This window comes from Simochromis diagramma, unplaced genomic scaffold, assembly GCF_900408965.1.
Source record: "Simochromis diagramma unplaced genomic scaffold, fSimDia1.1 OVJJ01000302.1, whole genome shotgun sequence".
Taxonomy (NCBI): Eukaryota; Metazoa; Chordata; class Actinopteri; order Cichliformes; family Cichlidae; genus Simochromis; species Simochromis diagramma.
The window spans coordinates 1,332,370-1,345,620 of record NW_024386792.1 but is presented as its reverse complement, the minus strand read 5'-3'; the positions used below and the strand labels follow the sequence as shown (position 1 = coordinate 1,345,620).

Genomic DNA, 13,251 nt, shown 5'->3' with positions numbered 1-13,251 from the left:
CAACCTGCTGTGAGACAGTTAGCAGGGCCTACGCCACCTTCCACTGCTCCGGCTACAGGGGCCTGACCAGCTACGGGGTTTTCAAGGGTGCGATTGCGAGTGTCCAATTCAGTAATCCAGGCCTCCGGAGCTGCAGAAAGGCTACATTTATTACAAGTATCATTACTGCTCATTTAAAAAAACAAAAAGCATAACTCCTTCTCTAGAGTCGGAGGAGTCTTCCACAATAATTGGGTTTGACATATCAGGTTAAATAAAGACTGCTGAGGAGCAAGCATGGCTTGGGCCCATCTCAGAGCTCACCCTCGCAGCAGGATAACCATGAATGCACTTTTTGCACAGTCTGAGGAACAAATTCTCCTTTGTTGATGAAACACTAGGAAACACTGTGAGGAAACTTTTCACTGGTCAAAACTTCAGGTGTAGGAAGGGGCCTCTCCAGAGGTACAACCTCCCTGAGTTGTGCTGCTGACCATGCCCATCGTTTTATGACCACAGTATACTCCTCTTATAACAGATGTCAATCCAGCAGATTATCTTTGGCATGTGGTGGATCAGGAGATTTGCAACATGGATGCACAGCTGACAAATCTGAAGCAACTGTGTGACGCTATCATGTCAATATGAAACTAAATCTGTGAGGAATGTTTCCAGGTCTTTGTTGAATCGGTGCCACAAAGAATTAAGGCAGTTCTGAAGGTTAAATCTAATTTATGTTCATCAATGCCCCTCACACTGTAACTTAAAGTAATAAACTGGTTACTGATTAATTACAGAATTACGTTTGTGAGCATAAAGATGTAAGCCTTGGACCATCGGGATAAAATGTGATTTGGAAACTTAACAAGCATTGATAAAGCTTCATCAGTAGCTCGAGCAAGACCTCATTGTTACAGTGCTAACAGAATCATACAGGTTTTTGACAGGGAGGTTAAACTCATGCAGATTACCTTCACCCAGGTTCATGAAAACACTGATAGCAGATCATTTGTGTCAGTGTGTCAGGATGGTTTATATTTGAGCTTCTTGTTCACACAGAACTATTTTTCTTCATTTTTTAACGATTACCAAAGTCTGTGAATCCCCAAATTGTTCAGCTGTTCTTTTTGCTCCCCCTGAGGTCACTTTCACCATGTGACAAAAACAACACCCCACTCTACACACTCGGGCCACCAGTAACTTTCTAAATCCTCAATAAAAAGCTGACAGGTTGCAATGATGTTCCAAATAACTTATTAAGAAAACAACTAAATACACAGAAAATATCATGAAAACTGGTTTATTTTAGATCTCCTAGTTTGAAGTGAAGCAATAAAAACATGTATAAAACATCACAAACTGTAATATTTTACAAATGCTTACGTCCTGCTGATGCAATGGAGACATCTTCCAGTGACAGTCTTCATCCGTGTGTGTGTGAAGAGGCTCCTAAACCCACCGACACAGAAGTGCATGTTCACAACTCCCTCTGTGCAGGCGGGGTCAGGACCCTCCTCACCCTGGGTGAAGAGGGGTGGTGCTGTGGCCAGTCAGGTATGAAGTGCTGAGAGTGGATCTTTGGTCCTCTGTGCAGCTCTGTCCACTCTCAGCTGCCCTGCAAAGCAATAACACAAGAAAGACATAATTTTAACACAAAACAGGATTTCCATTGTAGGCAGCTGCAGCATGTTGTTAAAATGCTATTTTAAACTCAACATATACACATAAACATAAATAAACTTAGACCTACAGTACTGTAGGACGATGATTTATACCAGCTTTTGGAAGGATTTAGTCTTCAAAACAGTTTGTAGCCAATGTGAGGTGATAACTTACATAGCTGGAACACAGCACCACTCTCCAGTTTGTCATTTGGTCATCCATCCTTCTCATCGGGTTGGGGTAAGGCTGTCTTCTGGGTGGAGCATCTCTCTGTGTTATCTCCGTCTTGGACGTTGAGTGTCTGAAGTGCTGAATGCTGGGAGAGGACGAGTGTAAAGCACCTGAAGACAAAAAGACAAAGAGAAAAGCATGAATTCACACATCACTGAGTTGTTCAATTTACTTTTCTTCTGTTATGTGTTTTTACTTCACCTCTGATCCCTGAGCCACAGGCTATACCTTATGTAAAAACAAGAGACTACAGTCAGTTCACTACATCATTTTTAAACCTTTTCTAATTATTCGTGTTGACATTAAGTACAGACTTACCTTTGTCCTGCATGGTGAGCTAGAGCTTGAGAAAAAATATGTAAGTCATTTAAATAGTTACCTGTGATATCAAAAGAAATAGAAGTAACAATATCTAAAACACTACCTTACAGTCACACAGGCAAAGTCACATATTAAGAAAAAAACAATACATTTCACATGTGTTAGTTAATATTTTTTAAAAGTCAGATATTCTTAGTTAGCTGTCTTACAAACATCACAAGACACAAAGGCTTAACTTAAATATTACAAAGTTAATTAAAAATTAAAAGATATTTACAAGTTTAAAAACAAGTTCTAACATAATCTAGTCAGAGTCGCTGTCATCAAGTGAAAGGTTAAAAGGCCTTTCCCAGAAGCGTCTGACACCAAAAGAACCCGATGATGTTGAAGGGCCATAGAACGTGTCATCACTTACCTTGCTTACCTTTGCACTTACCTCTTCAGTGCAGATGTCTTCTCTCCTTCTCTTTGCTGAGGAGGTAAGAGCTGAGGTTGAAGGAGAAGGAGAAGCTGTAGGATCAGCAGAAGAAGCAGCTGAGGGAAAAGATAAGAGAGCAGGTGAAGAAGAAGGAGCAGGTGAGGGCGGAGGTGACGGAGCAGGAGAGGAAGCAGCTGAGGGAGTAGATAAGAGAGCAGGTGAAGAAGGAGCAGCTGAAGGAGGAGAAGCTGACGGATCACCGACTGGGCCAATGACTCGAGGGAAGAGTGGGACGTTGGCCTGGCCGAAAGGCGGCATGGCGAATGGGGCAGCACCTGGAGAAATAGGACGTTGCCAATCGTGCCAAAACGGCTCTGGAGAAAGCTCCCGGATGAGAGGGGAATCATCTCTCTCATCCATGGTGTCATACCCCGAGTCATCGCTAAGCCAATCGCCCCACTCTTCTGAGTCGTTCCAGTCAGATGAATTGTCAGTGTCTTCACTCACCTCTTCAACGTCCTCAGGTACGTTGGGAGGGTACTCACCTTCCTCTTCACTGTCATCAGGATGCTGTGCTTCATGAGAAGAGGGGGAGGGTGAGAGAGGGAGATACTCACCATACTCACCTTCACCGACAGTGTCAGTGTCATCCAGGATCCTGATGACTTCAGGAAGGCCTTCTTCTGCAGGACGCTCAACCACGTAGTCAAGACGACCTGTGAGGAAACAAGTTTAAAATAACATTAGGAATGTAATAAACACCAAGTGCTAAAGCAACAGACCTACATCTGTTAGTTTGAGCAGATGATGAGAGAAAAGCATTTTAGGCTACATTTATGTCAGACTGAATGACACTTCTACCTGTTCATGCAAGAAAAAAACAACTAAGTCAACTAAGTTCACATCATTAAGTGAAGCATCCATTTTTAATAGAAGAGCTCTAAACCTCCACCAAAGCAGCTCACTCTGTGTACTATTAAGGCAACACTATTGTATTTTGTATACATTCATTTTGTTTTATTTGTTTTTTGTAAGCCTTTATGCAAACACTATGTTGGAGAAAGTACTGGATAATATGTATTGATTTGTAAATAACTGGACGTGAATAGCTTATTGTATAAATATCGTGCAGTAAATTTCTAACTAACTAATTCTTTCATTAACGATGTAACACATTTTGAAACCTGATCAGAGGTTCAATATGTGGATGCAAACTACAATGAAACATTTAGACTCCCCATCTCAAACAAAGGCAGTACAACTGCTTTTGTTTGTACAAAAGCAGTTGTACTGAGATCAGATGTAACGCGATATTTGAAATCTTTACACAGTACTATAATATATTTACCACAGACTCCACACAGATTTTTGTTCATTTTTGACCAATCACAAACAGGCAAGCAAAAGTTACCAAAAACATAACCTGCTTGGCAGATGTTAAAATTGCAAACACACAAAGCTCTGCAGGTATGTCTGGAAACCATGGTCAAGTAAAAAAACAAACAAACAAACACTCTTAACTCAAAATCTGCATTATTAGGAATGTGCACGAGGACAGTATCTGCCATAAGGACAGATACATGAAATCTTTTTACCACACGCTATCCCTATGTATCTGTTTGCTATATAATAAGATATATTATTAAAAATATTAGCACAACATAACATAGGTCTTAATACCATTATTACTACTGTACTATGATTACTGTTTTCAATTTTTTTTTTTTTTTTTTTTTTTTTTTTTTTTTTTAATCATCACGTTTTGTAGCAGGGAAAAAGTTATAGTTAATTTCAATAAAGCATTTTATCCAGAGAAGAACAGGATGTTAGGAGGGGACCGGGATCTGGTGTGTTTACACCTGTGTTCTGATGTCATGACATGCTGAAGATGCGGTTACCACAGAGACAGATTTTGCGGCATTTTACAAATTTTAGTCCGTTAAGCTATTTTTAACCATTTCATTAAAAAAGGGTCAAAGCCTTCAAATCAAAGTAACACCTTCTATTTTTTTTCAAATTCATACACCAGTCGTTAATAATTTCTACACCTCTCCCGGAAAATTTAAAGCATACAAACAATTTACGGGGAAAAATCTTGGAATAAGCATATTTTGATAACATTAAAACTTGATATTCACACTGGAACAATCATTTAGTGACTCTTAAAATAACTGAAGAAATGTTAAAAGTACCTGCAGCGAAGTCCAGGGGACTGTCGAGGAGTCGGGGTCCAGGAAGAGCCACCTTTGCTGTTAAGATGAAAAACAAGCACAAACAATCCAAAGATGAAGTACTTGTTGTCGCTTGCAAGTAAAATCCGCTTTCAGAAAAATATTTTCCAAAACGTAACTTTCCACAGGCTGAGGTTGGAGCAGGTCAAAACAAGTCCAATAGCAAGTGTAAAGGGAGGAATGGAACCTTGTGCAGCATTTATATACCCTTGGCAGGCCATGGTTACGGTTGCCAACATGTGTGTACACATGCACGTGATAGAACTCACTGCAAGGTAATTAACAGTTAATTCACTTGGCGTGCCAAATCGCAGCTTTAGCTTTAGCCTAGCCTGCCGGTTAGTGTCTAGAGGGCCGAGATCCATTCCCCGGTGTGGAAGCACTTCCAATTTTTCGTAATTCATTTTCTAATCACATATTGTACACATGTGAACATTCCCAAGTGTGTTTTAAAACTCCCACTTCACAGGCGGGCCAGACCGCAGCTTTAGCTTTAGCCTAGCCTTCTGGCTAGTATTTCCTTTACAGGAGCTGTAGGGCCTTGATCAATTCCCTGGTGTGGCAGCACTTTTAAATTTTTCATTAATTCATTTTCTAATCACATATTGTACACATGTGAACATTCCCAAGTGTGTTTTGGCGTCTCAGCCATGTGTTTTAAAACTCCCACTTTGCAGGCGGCCAGGCTGCAGCTTAAGCTTTAGCCTAGCCTATCGGCTAGTGTTTCCTTTTTGGGACCTGTAGGGCCGGGATCAATTCCCCAGCGTGGCAGCACCTTCAGTCTTTCTTAATTTATTTTCTGATCACATATTATCAACACGTGAACATTCCCAAGTGTCTTTTGGTGTCTCAGCCGTGTGCTTTTAAACGTGCCAGGTCGCAGCTTTAGCCTTGCCTAGCAGCTAGTGTTTCTGGTTTGAGAGCTTTGAAGTGGCCCAAAAGGTCTGGATTGGTTTTAATGTAGTTAAAATAACACAGTCATAAAGATACTTGAAAAAACGGGTCATTATTAAATTTTACATATAACCCTTTCGTAAATCATGTTCACTAAAGACTATTTATCAATATAAGTAAAAACATTACACATAAAAAACACACGGAAACGCTGGAAATCAGTTTTTGGTATACAATGACTTTTTGGCACAACACTGGAGGTAAAACAGGTATGATCCTTCATATCTGGAGTGTGAAGGTGCAGACACAAATTCAGACCTGGGATGTTTTAGAATAGAATTTAGAATTTCTCTGGTTCGTTAGCTTTAGTCAGATAAGTCAGTAATCACTCAAGATTAGTTCCCAAGTCCTCCTGAATTCAAAGAAATATTCAGGGGCTGTGCTTTCCCACAGGTGAACTCAGGTGAAATGAAATAAGTAGTGTACAATGATAACTCAGAAAAGCTCCTTGGAGTAAGGAGATCAGGCTCAGAATTGATTCTTTCTAAGAATGTATATCTGTATTTAAAAATGACATACTAAGGATGAATAATGCTTAAAGAATGAGGAATTAAACAGTGACTAATGACACATTTAACAATGTGTCATTGTTATCCACTATTCTATGGATGTTTATGAGTACAAGATCTGTTTTTTCTATCAAGTAACCTAAAAAATGACTGACTGCACCTTTAAAAATACTAACTTAAATAAACCAAGATAACCCAGCAGTCCATAGGAAATAATCTGTGCACTATGTCACTAAAGTTATTGTCACTGCAAATTTAAAAGTAAACATAAATGAACCAAAGAGGAAGTGACATGACTTTGAAGACAGATGTGATCAGGTGGAAAGTGCAGAAAGCTGACTGATGTTGATCTGTGGCTGCATTAAATGTTGGCCTGTCCTGTATTAGGCATTCAGGATATTCTTTTGATGGCCATTTAGCTCTTATGGCATGAACTTGCTCAGTGCATTATTATTTGCTTTTCTACAGTCTGATATTTGTTTAATAATTGATTGATACAGTTTGTTGAATAAGTGCATAAATAAGATGCTAAAAACCTCCTCATCATATCAAACATGATAGATTTGGGGGGAGTTTGTTTGGCACATGCTGACTGCATTCTAATTATAACCAGAACAGGAGGCGAGAGCAGAGAACAAGAGTGCAGCAGTTTGGTGAAAGGAACAGGAAAGGGGAAGAAGAGGTGAGCATCCAAAAGACGAGCAAGAGCACAGTATCAAAGGAGACCTTATGGCACAATAAAAGCTGTGAGAGCAGAGATTCATTCATATTTTTACTATTTTTTCTTTAGCTTTTAGTCCCGCTGCTTACAGTAAATCAAATATAAAGAACAAACAAGAACAACTTAAATTGCATTGATTGTTTAGTTCAGTATCACTCTGTGATTGTTTGACATTTCATGTAACTGTGACTATAAAATCCAGTCAATAATATTAAAAAGGTGCTGTTACTGAGTGAAACTTCCAAAGATTTCAGGTCTGGATTTAGCCCCAGTGTTTTAAGGTCCTAGCAACGCTCGTATTTATGGCCACATTTTTAAAGATACGAGCTTTCTGGGTGCTGATTCAGGGGGACCACTCTAGTTCATTGAAACTTTAATGCCAGTTTAGTTTAAGACATTAAACTGGGCGTGTTTTGAATCCAATTTATAATAACAGAGCTAAGCTGGGCACAAGCAACTGTGTTAGTGTGACGCCCTGTCATAATAGTGTTATTATTGTGGATGTGTGTTTGATCAGTTGAAGTCTTTGTTGTGGAGTCTGACAGCAGTAGGGAGGAAAGGCCTGTGAAATCTCTCCGTCCCACACCGTGGGTGCCGCAGCCACTGAAGGAGCTGCTCAGTGCTGTCAGAGTCTTCTGCATGGGGTGGGAGATGTTGGACAACAGGGATGACAGCTTAGCCACCATTCTCCTGTCACTCACCACCTCCACTGGGTCCAGAGGGCATTGTAGAACAGAGCTGGCCCTTCTGATCAGCCTGTTCAGTCTCTTCCTGTCCCCAGCAGAGAAGCTGCTGCGGACCACACCGTAAAAGATGGCTGAGGCCACCACAGAGTCATAGAAGGTCATGGGCGTCTCATTAATTTTTTGAGAATCTGCCCACTTTTAGTTTTCATGGAAAATAACACGTCTTATTGATGACATGACATCATTTCAAATAACTTTTTCAGGTCAGTAAATAACTGCCACATAAGTATAAATCTAAATCATGCATGTGTATTATAAAAAAAAGCAAAAACAGTTGTGCTGTTTGTTCATAATAAATGGGTAGGGGTGCATAGTCCTCTGCCACAGACAGAAGCATCACAAATGTGCGCTGGGAACTTCATGGCATGGACTTCTACAGCCAAGCAAATCTATATGTATGTGGCCAAGAACCTTAGTCCATGTAGGGTATCTTATCACAGTTTACTTGGGTCAGTTAGGTCAGCTAGTGGGAGGGCAGAGAGGGCAGCCTTTACATTATTTTATTGTAGAGTGACAGGAACTGCCTATGAGCTTCTAATCAGGCAGAAATATTGACAGAAAATATATCAAAGGAAATACATTGATGAAAATAAAAGAAGAGAAATATTTATGTGATGTTCCATTTTCCTGAGAACTGATTGGCTGTGATGACTCCTTCAAGTACTACGTGCTACTTTGTCCCGCTAGTTGAGGCTGCTGTCTGTTCTCAGGCTGCACTTTCAGTTTTTCTTAATTCATTTTCTAATTACACATTGTCAACACGTGAACATTCCCAAGTGTGTTTTGGCGTCTCAGTCGTGTGCTTTAAAACTCCCACTTTGCTGGCCAGCGGGCCAAGCTGCAGCTTTCCGGCTAGTGTTTCCTGTGGGGGAGCTGTAGGGCCGGGCTCGAATCCCCGGCGTGGCAACACTATAAATTTTTCTTAATTCATTTTCTAATCACATATTGTCAACACGTGAACATTCCCAAGTGTGTATTCCCAAGTGTGCTTTGGCTCCCACTTCACCGGCTGGCTAAGCTTTAGCTTTGATCGTGGCAGTTTGTCTTCTAATCGGAAGGTTCCCGGTTCGAGCCCTGGCTCTGACAGTCTCGGTCGTTGTGCCCTTGGGCAAGAGACTTCACCCTTTGCCTACTGGTGGTGGTCAGAGGGCCTGGTGGCGCCGGTGTCCGGCAGCCTCGCCTCTGTCAGTGTGCCCCAGGGCAGCTGTGGCTACAATGTAGCTTGCCATTCCCCAACTCTCTTTCAATAGTACTCATAGCCGTTGATCAGTGGTCATGAGACTTTACATTTTAATGATCTAGGAGCTGACCTCCCAGTCCATTGTTCATTCAGTGGTGCTAGTTTCAGTCATATTGCAGATGTACATATGTACTCATAACTCCACCTTACAGCTGACTGTTGTAGCAGGTAATCATTGACATTCAGCTCATGTGGATTTAATGATGATGGCAGTTGAGCTGCTTGGTCACCTCAAAGATCACACTCTCCACATTTTACATCTTATGCTTTTGTCCTTGTTGTTGTTGGTGATATATTAACCTGCTCTGTTGCTTTTCTGTATATAAAACATCTGTTGCTCTGAGGAAGAGTTTTGGCTGCATTGTTGGGTTCTTCTGGCAGTGTTTGACTTTAACTTCCACTTGACTGATGGCCTTTCTTCACAAAGTATCCTCCTCACTGCATGAGCTCAGAAGTTAATAGTTAATAGTAGAAGTTAAACATGTAGACAAAGTTACAATTGAATGCTGCTGAAACTGCAGCAGCACTGTTCTGTACTGGGAATGAGTTTCGTAGCAGTTGTTGACGTATGATATATGACTCTACATTCTTAGTGTTACTTTCTGTACTCAGGAAGTGATGCTGGTTTAACTTCAAATTTTATTGTAATGTTTCTGTTTTTCTCACATGAACTTCTAACATCAGCAGTTGTGTAGCAGGAGTCTGGAGGAGGATATGTCTTCCTAAAACTTTGTTCATTACGTGCTCAAATTTTCAGTGCTGGGATGGCACCAGTTAACTCATTGTGCTGAAGGACTAATCTAAGTTGTCTAACTCTGACTATATGCCAGTACATCAGTGATCAGAGCACCGCTTTAACTGTTCTAACCTGCAGTGACTCTACTTTATGTTACAATCAGATAATTGAGGCCATAAAATAAGGAAAGCGTTACATGATTTTCAGTGAACTCAAGTCTTACTGTAGCTTATTTTACTGGCTATTCATGCATGAACAAGTTCCTGTGCAGTTTTACAAAGAGTACAATTATCTAAAATTCCAGGCACAGTAACATTTATTCTACAATGTTGTGGCTTAACTTGACTTGATCTCATGCCCAAATCAACTCTGTGCTCAGTTGTTGTAATGCTAACTTAACTGTCAGTGTTTTATTTTGATCTGTGTTTCCACAGGAGCAGGAACATCAGAAGCTGCTGGAGTAACTGCTGTTGTTGACAGGCAGGAGTCTCATATTCTTCTCGGTCTTCCTGTGGATTCAGTGAGCAGGTCTGTTACATTATTGTTTGTGAGATACAGTTTGATTTTAACAGTTTATGAATGTCATTATTTTGTTCAACATTAATTGTCCCAACCAGAAAAAGAGGATGTCCAAGGAACCTGTTAAATCTGAAGACAGAGCAAACAACAGAGAACAGGTGAAAACAGTCACATCAGTGTTGTACAAATAACCAACATTGTGGTTTTAAACTTCCTGTTGGACTCACAAATTCTTCTTTGCTGTTGTTCTTTAACTCAAATACATTTGATCACATTTGTAGCTGAGACCTTTTTTCCTATACAGTGTTTAGCTGATCAGAGACAGCCAGAGGAGCAGGATGATCTTCAGTATACCAGCATCCACTTCTCCAATAACCAGGCAGATCCTCTCTACTCCAACATCAGAGCAGCTCAGCCTCACAGACACATGCAGGAACAGGAAGTTACTGAGTACACTGCTGTTAGATTTAACAGAGGCAGTGCAGCCAAGAGGTGAGAGAGACTGTCCTCTCATGTCTAAGAAACAAACTCACTGCCTTTACTGTTCTTTTTCACCATTAATGGAAATGACTTCAGTTGATGCTACATCCTCCAAATCATGAAATGCTCTTCTCTGTTTTCAGAGACAGAAGTCAGGAAACAGGAGAGTCTTCATGTGCACTGTTCTCCACAGTCAACAAAACCAGATGAAGGGACGGGTTGATGATGATGTGATATTTATGTAGACTTAAAAAAAGATTAAGCTCAATTGTAGTTAACTGGTTCATAAAATGGTTGTGAAAATGTGTTATATTGTTGTGTAGAGCAGAAAAATGTTACTGTTGTGTATTGTCCTCTTTTTTTTTTGTATATTTGTTGTTGTGAAATGTAACACTTTTAATAATAGACCAAGATCTGAGTGTATACAAAATGCAGGTTTTAAATGAAGAATAATTTTTTCAGGGACAAGCAGCTATCCAGAAATACCTGGATGTAGGAATCCAATAAAGTCTTTTCACAACAGGCATGTCAAAGTGGATCAGCTTCCTCACTTTGTTCCATGATTTCATCTAAATCAGACCATGGATCACACTTTGCTAACTGTACCAGTTTCCATGAACTGCAGTAGCTGCTTCAAATAAACAGCCAGATTCCTCGACCGTTCTCTAGTTACAGCCGTCGTGGTCTGCTGTGTGGCAGGTAGAGTGTGGACCCAGATGCAGGACACAGAAGGCAGAAATAAACTCATAAAGTTCACTAAATGTTTACAAACGTCAAGAAGTCAAAAGCAAAGAGAGACCACACCATGACACATGTTTAAACAAGGAATGTTTATTCATCAAAACTACTTATTGATCAAATAGACATGTTCAAAGCACCACAGTGGTAGAACGATATCACACAGCACCGTCACATGATATTAAACAGAAACTGGCAACAGGGCTCTGTAAAGTGAGCGATCATAATGAAGCAGTTTAAGTTGTGATTCAACCTGCTCTTCATATTTCAGGCCACCAGATGTCACCAAAGACAACTGTGTTGAAAAGTTTCAAGTAATGAAACCTTTTTCAGTACAAGCTTCAGGAAACTTTATTTGGCCATCAGTAAACAAAACAACATCAGAGCAGGACAGAAACAAAACAGACTGAAGCAGGACTCCAGGAGAACAGGGACAAAACAGCAATGAGGGGTTAATACATGTAGGCAGAGTGGAGACAGCTGAGGAAAAACACAGCTGAACTAAATCTGATAACAAAAAATGCTGAGGTGTAATTAAACACTAGACACAGGAGACAAAGGCAAAGGAAATAACTGAATGCAGGGACAGAAACATGGACTTGACACAATTCAATTCAATTTTATTTATACAGCGCCAAATCACAACAACAATCGCCTCAAGGTGCTTTGTATTGTAAGGTAGACCCTACAACAAAACTGTGGCGGAGGTGTGGTCCGTGGCTCGGCTGCAGGGGAGGAGTGGTGCAGTGAGCTCAACGGGGCGGTGCTGGGGAGGCAGGTGAGAATACAGCTGGTGGCGTTTGGTCTGATGACAGGCTTCTTTCCCCTTTTTTAGTGAGACGGGAGACGAGAGGAGGGGCTGGAAAAAGCTGAGACGGGCGCCATCCAGACTGTGAACTGTCACAAAAAAAGTCAGAAATAAACGTGACATCTCGCTGTATCAAGTGTTGCCCTTAGGAGGAAGATTTCTTCCTCCAAGAGAGAGTTTTTTCTGCTACATCACACCAGATAACTGTCAAGATGATATTTTCTGGGCCAAAGGGAGTCCAAACAGAATGTCCAAACTAGATAAACAGAATCAGCATAGTATTAAATAACAGGACTGCCACGTCAGTTCCAGAAGAAGATAGTGTGTTGTTGTTGGGGTATAAAACTGTACCGCCTGATTCAGGGTCATCCTTTCTATGAAGACAGATGACTGCAGTGTGTCACGACTCACTCAACATATTCTGTCCCTAATTGTTACAAAATGTAGTAATGTCAGTGCTACGTCAGGGCGCACTATTTGACTATAAGCGCTCATCATTTGATCAAAGGCTGAGCGCAGAGTGCCATTATGAGACTGCTCCAGTGGAAAATCTTCCTTGTAGTGAAGTGCTGGAACCAGCAATCCACCCTCCCCAACTGTCAGTCATCCTTGCGTCACTGCTGAACGCGGCACAAAAGCCACGTGTCCCTATTGGTCGAGAACGCAGTTAAGCTACTAAACCCCGACCAATCAGTTCCCAGATTTAAGGGATATGCTAGCCACCAACTAACCGCAACCATTACTCTACATTACTGTAATCACAACACTTTTCAGTATTGCAGTAATGTAGCATGTTACTGCACTAAACTCTGTAGCTACATTACAGTTACAATTATGTTGTTACTTGTGTTACAAAGGTTCTTCAGTTATCTGAACACCAGTTGGTTAACAAGAAAATAAATAAATAAAACAGGCATTTCTTTCTATACACTTCCACTACAGTCTGATTTCAGTTGTT

General features: G+C 40.7%; 2 long non-coding RNA genes across 4 annotated transcripts; one reads left to right on the top strand and one right to left on the bottom strand.

Annotated features, from left to right (window-relative positions):
- Positions 1–1,289: 1,289 nt before the first annotated feature.
- LOC120728667 lies at positions 1,290–4,915 on the bottom strand. Of its 3 annotated transcripts, none has more exons than XR_005694765.1 (5): positions 4,804–4,915; positions 2,191–3,327; positions 2,074–2,100; positions 1,816–1,982; positions 1,290–1,594 (listed from the first exon to the last, which is right to left on the bottom strand). It is a non-coding gene; the product is annotated as an uncharacterized LOC120728667 (long non-coding RNA). The 3 variants fall into 3 exon arrangements; XR_005694766.1 differs by having other exon boundaries at positions 3,229–3,327; XR_005694764.1 differs by having other exon boundaries at positions 2,074–3,327.
- A 94-nt stretch (positions 4,916–5,009) lies between these two features.
- On the top strand, positions 5,010–11,260 carry LOC120728668. Its single transcript, XR_005694767.1, has 6 exons — positions 5,010–5,117; positions 6,919–6,987; positions 10,183–10,276; positions 10,366–10,425; positions 10,572–10,759; positions 10,891–11,260. It is a non-coding gene; the product is annotated as an uncharacterized LOC120728668 (long non-coding RNA).
- The last annotated feature ends 1,991 nt before the right edge of the window (positions 11,261–13,251 follow it).